Source organism: Ambystoma mexicanum, chromosome 1p (assembly GCF_040938575.1).
Source record: "Ambystoma mexicanum isolate Mex_15411 chromosome 1p, UKY_AmexF1_1, whole genome shotgun sequence".
NCBI lineage: Eukaryota > Metazoa > Chordata > Amphibia > Caudata > Ambystomatidae > Ambystoma > Ambystoma mexicanum.
Genome location: NC_090921.1, coordinates 18,477,363 through 18,489,540, shown reverse-complemented (window position 1 = coordinate 18,489,540; position 12,178 = coordinate 18,477,363). Strand labels below are relative to the sequence as shown.

The window sequence follows — 12,178 nt, the reverse complement described above, 5'->3', positions numbered from 1 at the left end:
ACAGCTTAATTGAACTATAATAACCGTCATGTTGTTTTTACCGGTATCCCGTTTTAGGGCATGCAGCTATTAGGTGAGTTTTTCAATCTGATTTGGAAAGGCTGCAGTAAGCAAGTGCTGTGCATTCTGGATCTTGCACTGCGAGATGTGGTGTTTAGCAGACAAGAGCATAGGGGAAGCGAGGCCACATTAGTAAATGCAGCTTTGATGCTGTGACCGCTCTTTCTCTGTGAGCAGTAGAGTCGGGTTAAAGATCAGCCGATTTGTAGTTTTCCCACCAATTTGAAAGATGGGGAACTACACATCCCAGAATTCAAAGGGGGGAAATGAACTGGATGCCCTTCTGATGCATTTCCACAAGAAACATTAGCTCTGTAGACTGTATGAACATGGTAAACCCATTCCACCCTATTACGAGGTCTGCTCGCGGGACACGCAATGGGCGCCTGGTAAAGTCAGGCATCCTTACCGGGTCCCGTGAGGAGACCAGGGAGCTAACAACGGGCCCGTTGTTAGCTCCTTCCCCATTCCCATTGAGCCCTATGGGGGCTCGAATGGGGATGGACCGGGTCCGGGTTCCTTGGACGAGGAATTACCGGGTCCGCCAAGGTTGGCATGGCCCGGTAAGTCCTCATTTGAGGAACCCGGGCCCGGTATGCGATAAGGAGGCAACCATGCCACTAAATGCAGCATGGTTACCTCCAACCTCCTAATGAGGGCCATTGTATTCGACAGCTGCTTGATGGAGATTAGAATGATGCTGAAATATGTGCCTGCAGTGAGAGGAGAAGTATGTGGGAAGCCATTGGTGAATGTGACTCGTGTATCACAAGGCAGTAACCTCAAAATATATGCCACCTGTGAAATGCTCCATGAAAAATGTTCATGGTCCGCTCAACCAATGCTGGGGAAACTGCCAGCTGGGAATCTACTGTGTGCAGCTGCTTTACTTTTCAGTGTGTCTAGTTTCAGTAAGTTGTCCGGTTTCTGTGAATTTGTGGGACTCCATTTCATTGCTAAAACACAGTACTATAAATATCAACGTCAATATCTATTCCCTGCCATTAGTGAAGCTTGGAAAATTGAACAAATGTCTATTCAAAATACATTCTCTGAAAAAAGGTTCAGGCTAGCTGGCGATGGACAGTGTGATGGCCCCGGATTTTCAGCATAGTACTAAACATACCACTTTCAGGACATGAAAAGTAAAAACATTGTGAATTCGGTGGTCGTGCTGGTGTCCGAATGTAAATCCTCAGTGGCCATGGAAAAACTAGGTTTTATAAAATCACTGGAAGAGCTCCAATTGAGGGGAATGCAAATCAACCTCATAGCCACAGACAGACATGTTTCAATAGCCAAGACAATGCAAGAGCAGTTCCCAAATAATCGCCATCAATTTGATGAACGGCACCTTGCCAATTCCATCAATAAAAAAAAAAATCTCAGCAGCAGGGGAAATAAAAAAAGGTTCTGAAAATATTTTACAGTGGTCCAAGTCTTTCAGCAACCATCTTTGGTGGAGCTCCAAAACTTGTGATGGGTCTGTGGAAATTCTACTAGAGAAATGGCGGTCACTAATTCACCACTGTTCCAACGTTCACTCTTAGACAGAAAACCAACATTTCCACCAATGTGCACATGCCCCTTTGTCGTCGGAGCAGGAACGGAAGAAGAAGTGGGTGATTCCATCTTCACCTCCACACAAAGCCCTTGAGAAGATTGCGTTTGATAAAACTCTATCAAGAGATCTGAAGGGACTCAAAGAATTCTGTCACACAGGAGATTTGGAGGTGTTCCACAATATGTGCCTAAAGTACAGGCCAAAGAGGTTCATTTCGGTATAGACGGTATGCAATATAGGACATTACTAGCAGCGTTAGCACATAACGACAATGTAGGGCGTGAACAATCGAGGACTGCAGGAGACTTTGGGATGCTTCGCTAAGCAATGGCCTTTATGAAAAGAAGCAAAAAATGGGTGGTCAAGCTAGTATATGAGGAAATGGAATTCGATTTTGTGAAAGATACTATGACTGTCTTGGAAATACATACTCACAGAATCGCACGAGATTTTGTTCAGATTACACATACATTGTCAACGTGCCCTGCACCATCCAAAGCAGAGCTCATAGAACAGTTCACATCCAGGTTCAAATGATTACCATCTCTTTTTTTGATCAACATTGTTTTTATGAAGTGTCCAAATAAAGCATCCAATTTGTCTTTTGAAATCTATCCTCTTTGTCCATTTTTTTTTAACAAGTTCCATTTTTACGTATGCCATACAATGCAACGCTGTGCTTTCACACTTTCGTCGATGTACTGTGGGATATTCACTGATCAAAGTGGGTTGTTGGTGAGAAATAGCTGCACTCCGACCAATATATTCATGGGGGCATGTGTTGGGGGTCGTTGCTAATGTAGGGAAGGAGTGGGTCTATTGAGCTCCCGCCCCTATATATTATACGCGAAAGTGACACCCTGCTCTTGCACTCATGGGGGGTGCATCCTTTGCCCTTCTGCTGCCATGGGGAAGTAGGCCCTGACATAAGCAGAGGTGGGGCTATTGCTAAACACTTTTGGACTCCATTTTCTGTACCCTGGACTACAACTTTGGACTAGGCCGCATTCTGTCATTGCAAAGTTTCCCCTACCCCTCAACAGCGCAAAGAACAGCGAAAACTGACAGCCCCCACATTCTTCCTCCTGTGCGTAAGCCTCACAAGTCCCTTTCTCATGGATGCGCCGAGACAAGTTGTGGCAAACTAAGAATGTATCTTCATTCTGAGTTAAGGTCAGCAGCTTTGATGTTTTGCTTGCGCGCTCAGCACGCCCACGCATCACACACAGTGTAAGGTTCAATTGTTTTTCGACCTTGAGAGAAAGGCATGATCCCCAAAGGAATGAATTAAGGGAGGGGTGTAATAATGTCAAATATGATAAGGTTCATCATTCCAAAACTGGACAAAGGATCATGCAATTTAACTTTATGAAAAGGCATTGATCAGAACGGTGTCTCTGTGTTACGCTAAGAGAATGGAAATGCCGAATATAATGTAAGTTTTACTTTTGACGATTTTATAGACCATCGACTCAATTTATCATTAGCCCACCATTATTGCTAGGTTACATTGTACTGGGTTGTTCTTTGTGGCATACTGCAATGACACGCAAGTACAACCTGTGTGTGTACTTGTCTTTGTTCCCGGGCACATGGGCAGTCCAGCATCGAGATGCATGTAGACCACCACTAGGCTCCCCCAGGTTCAACGCTAATATTTAATTAAAATGCCATCTATGTGTTATTCGAATTGTAGCGTCAGCTTCCGCATCCCATTTCGAACTGAACATTCTCCATAGCACTAACCTCTGAATATAATTGTGGACTAGTTTTCACGTGGTTTTCTGTGTTGCCATTGGTTCACGTCTGTGTTCATGATTAGCAGAATTAATCGGTAAAATGATACATTTTAATAAAGATCGGCTATTGAGACACATTTCTTGTCACAATCACACCTTTTAAGGAAAGGAAAGGAAGAGAGATCGACACTCTCCCCCAAACCACGGAAGCCGAATGAACTCGACCCTCCCACCGTGGTTGGCACAGACGCCCGATATATAAAACAGGTCGCCATGTGGCAGCCAATGGGGGGGGGGAGGGGAGAGGGGTTAGGGTGAGGTTGTGGATAGGATGGGAATTTAGGAACACCGGAAAAAGGGTAAGAAACTCCTACTTTGGATGGGACAGGGAGAAACACCAGGAAAGAACCCTACTCTGTCCAGCATGTAACACTGTTCACGTATATAACCTGACTTCCTACCTAGTACACCTTACTACGTGTACTTACCCATGTTGGTTCACAAGAAAACACATAAGCAAGCAATATGATGAAAACAAACATTAGGAAAACTTCCCATCATGATAAACAAGACACATGGCCCTTCGGGCAGCAAAGCAACATATAACAAATGATTTCCCTCCTACACTAGTTTACTGCACTAGTGAAGATTTGGTGAACTTGGGTAACGTAATGTCCATGTATCATATTGAGTGTTTTGTCAGAAAAGAGTTCATTACTCATAGACACCCATTAAAGATGCAGATTCACTGTTGCTTGATACACACTGGGTTTGCCCAGCACAACCGTAAATGAGTGAACACCCTGGATGTCCCAACGCAGCAGTACATGAGCGCATACACTGTTTTCTCAGCACAACATTCCAAAAACGTTTGCCGCTACTTATCTTATGTCTGGGAGCCCCTCGGGACTTCCCAGACGAAATGCAAACCGCTGTAAATCTCTCCCAACAATGTAAGCAATCACTGTGCATTTCCCTGTACTTATCTTTGGTCTGGCGAGCCCCACGGGACTTCCCAGACAATGACCGTAAAGCTGTGATCCTTATCGGCACGCTCCGGCTCCTTCCGAAATGCGGCTGTCTGTAGTTCATGCCGTCCTGCTCTCCATCGCTCCTCTCCGCACGCGGCCTGCCCGCCTCCACGCTGAATCAGAATAAACCACACCTGCACGCTGCCGTTACCAGTTAATATGCTGTCCTTAATCCCAGACAGCTGGCCAAGCGTGCGCGTGTTGAACTACATGCAGACCCAGAGAATGCTGGGAATTGTAGTTGCTAGACCTACCCAGCTTAAGAGGCATATCTAACAACTCCTCATCTTTGCCAGCCCTGAGTCCTGACATTTCCGTTGTTTTCCAAACAGCTACATCGTGCCTTTCTGGGATCGATTTCAGATCTTAAAAGACGGTATTTCAACCGCCAGCTGCAGATACTTTTGAATAGCTGGGTCACAGGGACCCTTTTTTGGGATGATCGATACAGGCCCATATGCCCTTATGCGGTACCAGCAATAAGGAGCAACATGACATTGTTTACGGTGGACTAGCGCCAAGCTGATGCCCAAGCCTTGTGATTCACGGTGCGTCTGATGCGTTTCTTATACCTACCCAAAAGGAGCGCAACATGGCTCACGACAAACATTTATGGACCAAGAAAAATGAAAAAAAATACCCATTTCATTGAATATGGCAATTGCCGGATGTTGTCGGAGCGTTAATTGTTAAAAAAAAGTACTTGTACAAATTGTACTGTTTTGCCATTTCCTTTTAAAGTATAGTTTTGTATTCCGAATTGTGACGCGTTGTGTTGGGGGTTGATTTCCAGGTTCTGCGTCACGTAGGTGATGACTGGGCGCGTTTGTCTACGCTGCCCAGTCACGTCATGGAGATAGGCAGAGAATATCACTAGGTTTGCAGATGGCAGCCTCAGGGGGAGGGGGGGGGAATATGATTTAGTGAAGTCAGGGCAGGCCAGCAACTGATCAGATTATCACAAGATGGCCACACCCTGCCTGATTTTGCATGTGTACAAAAGAGGAAAACTACGGTAAGGTGCATTGGAACGGTTTGTGCGATCGATCAACGTATACTTAAAAACACATGCCCGAACCCTCAGGACAATAATATTTTTGAGCGCACTATTCCTTTAACTCCACCTGCTATACTGCGACATCCATGATCCGCATAACATTGGAAGTTCGAGATGAAAGTGGCATCACACATGCCAAGGCAGCCATGTAGTCATTGAAGAACCAGGAGGACAGGTTAGAGCTCTGGGGAACGCCACAGGTTGAGAGAGTGCTAGAAGACAGAAAGGACCCAAGTTCCACCTGGGATGTGCGGTCAGAAAGGAAGGTGGTTAACCACGCCAGAGCCTGACCTGAGATTCCCAGGATAACACGCAGAGGAGAGGTCGAGGAGAATGAGGACAGAGGGAGTGTTAGTGTCGAGATTTGAGAGCAGGTCTTCACGGGTGTTCAGAAGAGCAATATCTGTGCCTCTGGCTGCTGTAAAGCCAGACTGATTCTCGTGGAGGCAACCAGCAGATTAAGTATGGAGGGTGAGCTGAGAGATAGCCAATTTCTCAAGGAGGTTGCTTGGGAATGGGGTGATAGAGATAGGGCGGTAGTTTGCAGGAATGGAGGGTGCGGCGGAGGATTTCATAAGCAGAGGGTGCATAAGGGAGTGCTTAAGTGGCGGAGGTGCCAAAGGATGCTGTGTGGGTAAATGATGTGGTGTGGAAGTGAGATAGGAAAAGATGTCTCAGGTTTTTGCAGTGAAGTGTGAAGCCAGGGCCGTGCACAGGTCCTGCGTGGGTGTGACAGCAGAGGAGGCTGCTGCAGGATTGGCTAGTTCCTTACAGACTTTGAAAAGTGTGGCCGTGCTGTTTGATGCAGGCTTGAAGAAAGACACTTTTTTTGGTGCGGATGCAGAGACGATATTGCCTTTGAAGGAAGCGGCAAGCCAGTTTGTCAGAGGGTGCGCCTGGTGAATTCCATTTCCGCTCAGCAGCCCTACAAGTATATCAGTTACACTGCCTTTAAGGATGCAAAATGGAATGCCGTGGGTAGCATGAGGAAAACTATGGAAAGGTCCCAGAACAGGCCCAACAGAGAAACTGTGCAGCAAAGTTCCTACCAGAACCCTTACAAAGAGAACTTAACTGCTCACTGCCAAGCCACATGCTAGCTGACCTGGCCTTCACGATGTATTAAATATATACACACAGACACGCACATGGTATGGGAACAAGCAACGTGGGCATTGCGAAGCGTGTAACATTCAGCTTCATGTGTCTGCCCTGCTCAGGGATCTGCTAATAAAGTAATGTGTGCCAACGTTCTGGATGCAGCAGCTCCTGCTATTGACTGCGGTGGAGAAGGGCATTTGCAACTATTTGCTGGTTTTTCATGTATATCTCCTGTTTAAAGCCACCATAACTGTCTTGGCGTTATATATATATATATATATATATATATATATATATATATCACAAATATCACAAATGCATTGAAAATGTGAAAGAGTGGCGAAGTTGCAGGAGTGAAAAATACAGACTTACCAGCGGATTCCTTGGCAGTTAACTGAAGGCCTCCAGCTTTCAATGCGAGGTCAAAGAATCACTTGGGCAGAGCTCCCTCAAGGCAACCCCTGGAGCCAGCAGGGCTTGGGCAGGGTCCTTCAGCAGCAGGTGTTCTAGGAGGGCAGCAGGGCTGGGGCAGGGCCCTTCAGCCCCAGGCAGCAGGTGTTCTAGGAGGCCAGCAGGGCTGGGGCAGGGTCCTTCAGCCCCAGGCAGCAGGTGCTCTGGGAGTGCAGCAGGGCTATGGCAGGGTCCTTCAGCAGCAGGTGTTCTAGGAAGCCAGCAGGGCTGGGGCAGGGCCCTTCAGCCCCAGGCAGCAGGTGTTCTAGGAGGCCAGCAGGGCTGGGGTAGGGTCCTTCAGCAGGTGTTCTAGGAAGCCAGCAGGGCTGGGGCAGGGCCCTTCAGCCCCAGGCAGCAGGTGTTCTAGGAGGCCAGCGGGGCTGGGGTAGGGTCCTTCAGCAGGTGTTCTAGGAAGCCAGCAGGGCTGGGGCAGGGTCCTTCAGCCCCAGGCAGCAGGTGTTCTAGGAGGCCAGCAGGGCTGGGGCAGGGTCCTTCAGCCCCAGGCAGCAGGTGTTCTAGGAGGCCAGCAGGGCTGGGGCAGGGTCCTTCAGCAGCAGGTGTTCTAGGAGGCCAGCAGGGCAGGGTCCTTCAGCAGCAGGTGTTCTAGGAAGCCAGCAGGACTGTGGTAGGGTCCTTCAGCAGCAGGCAGCAGCTGTTCTAGGAAGCCAGCAGGGCTGGGGCATGGTCCATCAGCAGCAGGTGTTCTAGGAGGCCAGAAGGGCTGGGCTGGGCCCTTCAGCCCCTGGCAGCAGGTGTTCTAGGAGGCCAGCAGGGCTGGGGCAGGGTCCATCAGCAGCAGGTGTTCTAGGAGGCCAGCAGGGCTGGGGCAGGGTCCTTCATCCCCTGGCAGCAGGTGTTCTAGGAGGCCAGCAGGGCTGGGGCAGGGTCCTTCAGCAGCAGGTGTTCTAGGAAGCCAGCAGGGCTGGGGCAGGGCCCTTCAGCCCCTAGCAGCAGGTGTTCTAGGAGGCCAGCAGGGCTGGGGCAGGGCCCTTCAGCCCCTAGCAGCAGGTGTTCTAGGAGGCCAGCAGGGCTGGGGCAGGGTCCTTCATCCCCTGGCAGCAGGTGTTCTAGGAGGCCAGCAGGGCTGGGGCAGGGTCCTTCAGCAGCAGGTGTTCTAGGAAGCCAGCAGGGCTGGGGCAGGGCCCTTCAGCCCCTAGCAGCAGGTGTTCTAGGAGGCCAGCAGGGCTGGGGCAGGGTCCTTCATCCCCTGGCAGCAGGTGTTCTAGGAGGCCAGCAGGGCTGGGGCAGGGTCCTTCAGCCCCAGGCAGCAGGTGTTCTAGGAGGCCAGCAGGGCTGGGGCAGGGTCCTTCAGCAGCAGGTGTTATAGGAAGCCAGCAGGGCGGGGGCAGGGTCCTTCATCCCCTGGTAGCAGGTGTTCTAGGAAGCCAGCAGGGCTGGGGCAGGGTCCTTCAGCCCCAGGCAGCAGGTGTTCTAGGAGGCCAGCAGGGCTGGGGCAGGGTCCTTCAGCAGCAGGTGTTATAGGAAGCCAGCAGGGCTGGGGCAGGGTCCTTCATCCCCTGGTAGCAGGTGTTCTAGGAAGCCAGCAGGGCTGGGGCAGGGTCCTTCAGCCCCAGGCAGCAGGTGTTCTAGGAGGCCAGCAGGGCTGGGGCAGGGTCCTTCAGCCCCAGGCAGCAGGTGTTCTAGGAGGCCAGCAGGGCTGGGGCAGGGTCCTTCAGCAGGTGTTCTAGGAAGCCAGCAGGGCTGGGGCAGGGTCCTTCAGCAGCAGGTGTTCTAGGAGGCCAGCAGGGCTGGGGCAGGGCCCTTCAGCCCCTGGTAGCAGGTGTTCTAGGAGGCCAGCAGGGCTGGGGCAGGGTCCTTCAGCCCCAGGCAGCAGGTGTTCTAGGAGGCCAGCAGGGCTGGGGCAGGGTCCTTCTAGGGCTTGTCTAGGGCGGCTGCGCAGTACTGCCTCCAGAGTCTCGCGAGATCGAGGCAAAACAAAGGAGCCGGAGGTTGAGGGACGTGACTTTAGAGCTGTTGCCCCGTTTCCGAGATGTTTCTCATTCAGTGCGCCTGCGCAGTACTGCTGCAGATCACGCGAGACATGGCAAAGGAGCAAGTCTCGCGACATGCGGGTGAGCCGTGACTTGAGAGCTATGGGCATTTTCCCCTGCAGCAGGACTTATGAAGTGCGCCTGCGCAATATTGCGGCATATTTCGCGGCTACGTCTCGCGAGATGTGGAATAGGAGCAAGTCTCGCGGGATAAGGATGAACGGTGACTTGAGCGCTATAGCCACATCGCAGTGTACACTGTCATTGCGCCTGCGCAGTACCGCTACACTGCCTCGCAGCTCAGTCTCGCGAGACGTGAAGGGGCAGGTGAAACAAGCTGCCGGTTCGAGCTATGGTCCTGTTCCCGCCACGTGACTCCTCCAGTGCGCCTGCGCAGTACAGTCACGCGGCTTAGTCTCGCGATAGCTGAAGGGGCGAAAGTCTCGCGAGATGCGGGCGAGAGGTGGCTTCAGAACCGTGGCGCAGTTTGGATGATCGGGCTTCTGAGGGTGATGAGAACGAAGCGTCCCCTTTTATCCATCGCTCATTCTTCCCGCTCTGAGCCTGTGCCATGGCTTCACCCTGAAGCGTCTTGTACACGTCATGTGTTTGGAGAAGGCGCGCCTGATGCCGGCTCTGTTCAAATTCGGGGGCATCAGTTATTGGGGTTCCCAAAGGACCCCCATCCAGGGGGGCCAACCCCCTGATAGTCTGTGCAGGAGACTTGCCCGCCCCTTTTTGAAATGTATTTTTTTTTAATGGCTCTTAATTCCTGGCTTAATTGAAATGCAAATGGTTTGTCCTGGGGGGGGGGGGGGGGTGATGGTCACATTTTTTAACTGCAAACATGACCAGCACGACCCCAGGAACAAAGCGTTAGCATTTCAATGAAGCAGGTGTCGGAGCGTTACAGCTCCACCTGCAGGCTCTAAAGGAGCCGGGGCTGCAGAGCCGCCCGGGCTGCAGAGCCGCCCGGGCAAAGGAAGCAGCCGGCGGCAGCGCCCTGCTGCGTTCATGCCCACTTCACTTTGCAGAGGGGCTGTGCTGGAGGTAGGTTGTCCCGACGCAAGTCTCCCGCACAGCCACTCTGCAAACCGCCGGACGGAGCCCCTCATTGCGGGACAATCCCGCAAAATCTGAGACAGTTGGCCACCCTACCCCCATCATCCTCCACATGTGCTGCCGGGCTATGCCTGGGCTTCTCACACGCCTCCACATGTGCTGCAGGGCTATGCCTGGGCTTCTCACACGCCTCCACATGTGCTGCAGGGCTATGCCTGGGGCTTCTCACACACCTCCACATGTGCTGCAGGGGCTTCTCACACGCCTCCACATGTGCTGCAGGGGCTTCTTACACGCCTCCACATGTGCTGCAGGGCTATGCCTAGGGCTTCTCACACGCCTCCACATGTGCTGCAGGGCTATGCCTGGGGCTTCTCACATGCCTCCACATGTGCTGCGGGGGCTATGCCCAGGGCTTCTCACACGCCTCCACATGTGCTGCAGGGGCTATGCCTGGGGCATCTCACACGCCTCCACATGTGCTGCAGGGGCTGTGCCTGGGGCTTCTCACACTCGTCCACATGTGCTGCAGGGGCTGTGCCTGGGGCTTCTCACACCCCTTCACATGTGCTGCAGGGCTATGCCTGGGGCTTCTCACACGCCTCCACATGTGCTGCAGGGGCTTCTCACACACCTCCACATGTGCTGCAGGGGCTATGCCTGGGGCATCTCACACGCCTCCACATGTGTTGCAGGGGCTGTGCCTGGGGCTTCTCACACTCGTCCACATGTGCTGCAGGGGCTGTGCCTGGGGCTTCTCACACCCCTTCACATGTGCTGCAGGGCTATGCCTGGGGCTTCTCACACGCCTCCACATGTGCTGCAGGGGCTTCTCACACACCTCCACATGTGCTGCAGGGCTATGCCTGGGGCTTCTCACACTCGTCCACATGTGCTGCAGGGCTATGCCTGGGGCTTCTCGCACTCCTCCACATGTGCTGCAGGGCTATGCCTGGGGCTTCTCACACTCGTCCACATGTGCTGCAGGGGCTTCTCACATCTCCATATGTGCTGCAGGGGCTGTGCTTCTCACACCCCTTCACATATGCTGCAGGGCTATGCCAGGGCTTCTCACACGCCTCCACATGTGCTGCGGAGGCTATGCCTGGGGTTTCTGAGACGCCTCCACATGTGCTGCGGGGGCTATGCCTGGGGCTTCTCACATGCCTCCACATAGGCATGCAGGGGCTATGCCAGGGCTACTCGCAAGCCTCCACATGTGCTGAAGGGCTATGCCTAGGGCTTCTCACACGCCTCCACATGTGCTGCAGGGGCTATGCCTGGGGCTTCTTCTCACACGCCTCCACATGTGCTGCAGGGGCTATGCATGGGGCTTCTCACGCCACCACATGTGCTGCAGGGGCTAAGCCTGGGGCTTCTCACACACCTCCACATGTGCTGCAGGGCTATGCCTGGGGCTTCTCACACTCGTCCACATGTGCTGCAGGGGCTTCTCACACATCTCCACATGTGCTGCAGGGGCTGTGCCTGTGCTTCTCACACCCCTTAAAATGTGCTGCAGGGCTATGCCAGGGCTTCTCGCACGCCTCCACATGTGCTGCAGGGGCTATGCTTGGGGCTTCTGACACGCCTCCACATGTGCTCCGGGGGCTATGCTTGGGGCTTCTGACACGCCTCCACATGTGCTGCAGGGCTATGCCTGGGCTTCTCACACTCGTCCACATGTGCTGCAGGGCTATGCTTGGGGCTTCTCACACTCGTCCACATGTGCTGCGGGGCTATGTCTAGGGCTTCTCGTATGCCTCCACATGTGCTGCAGGGCTATGCCTGGGGCTTCTCACACGCCTCCACATGTGCTGCGGGGGCAATGCTTGGGGCTTCTGACACGCCTCCACATGTGCTGCAGGGCTATGCCTGGGGCTTCTCACAGGCCTCCACATGTGCTGCGGGGGCTGTGCGTGGGGCTTCTCACACGCCTCCACATGTGCTGCAGGGGCTGTGCCTGGGGCTTCTCACAGGCCTCCACATGTGCTGCAGGGCTATGCCTGGGGCTTCTCACACTCGTCCACATGTGCTGCAGGGCTATGCCTGGGGCTTCTCACACTCGTCCACATGTGCTGCGGGGCTATGTCTAGGGCTTCCACATGTGCTGCAGGGCTATG

At 52.8% G+C, this 12,178-nt stretch overlaps 1 protein-coding gene across 1 annotated transcript in view; it reads right to left on the bottom strand.

Annotated features, from left to right (window-relative positions):
- Positions 1–8,569, bottom strand: part of LOC138564021 (zinc finger protein 892-like) — a 76,131-nt gene extending 67,562 nt beyond the window's left edge. Inside the window, exon 1 of the mRNA XM_069642880.1 lies at positions 6,925–8,569. The gene's annotated coding sequence lies outside the window, so the exon portion shown is untranslated. The remainder of the gene's footprint in view (positions 1–6,924) is intronic.
- Positions 8,570–12,178: the final 3,609 nt, after the last annotated feature.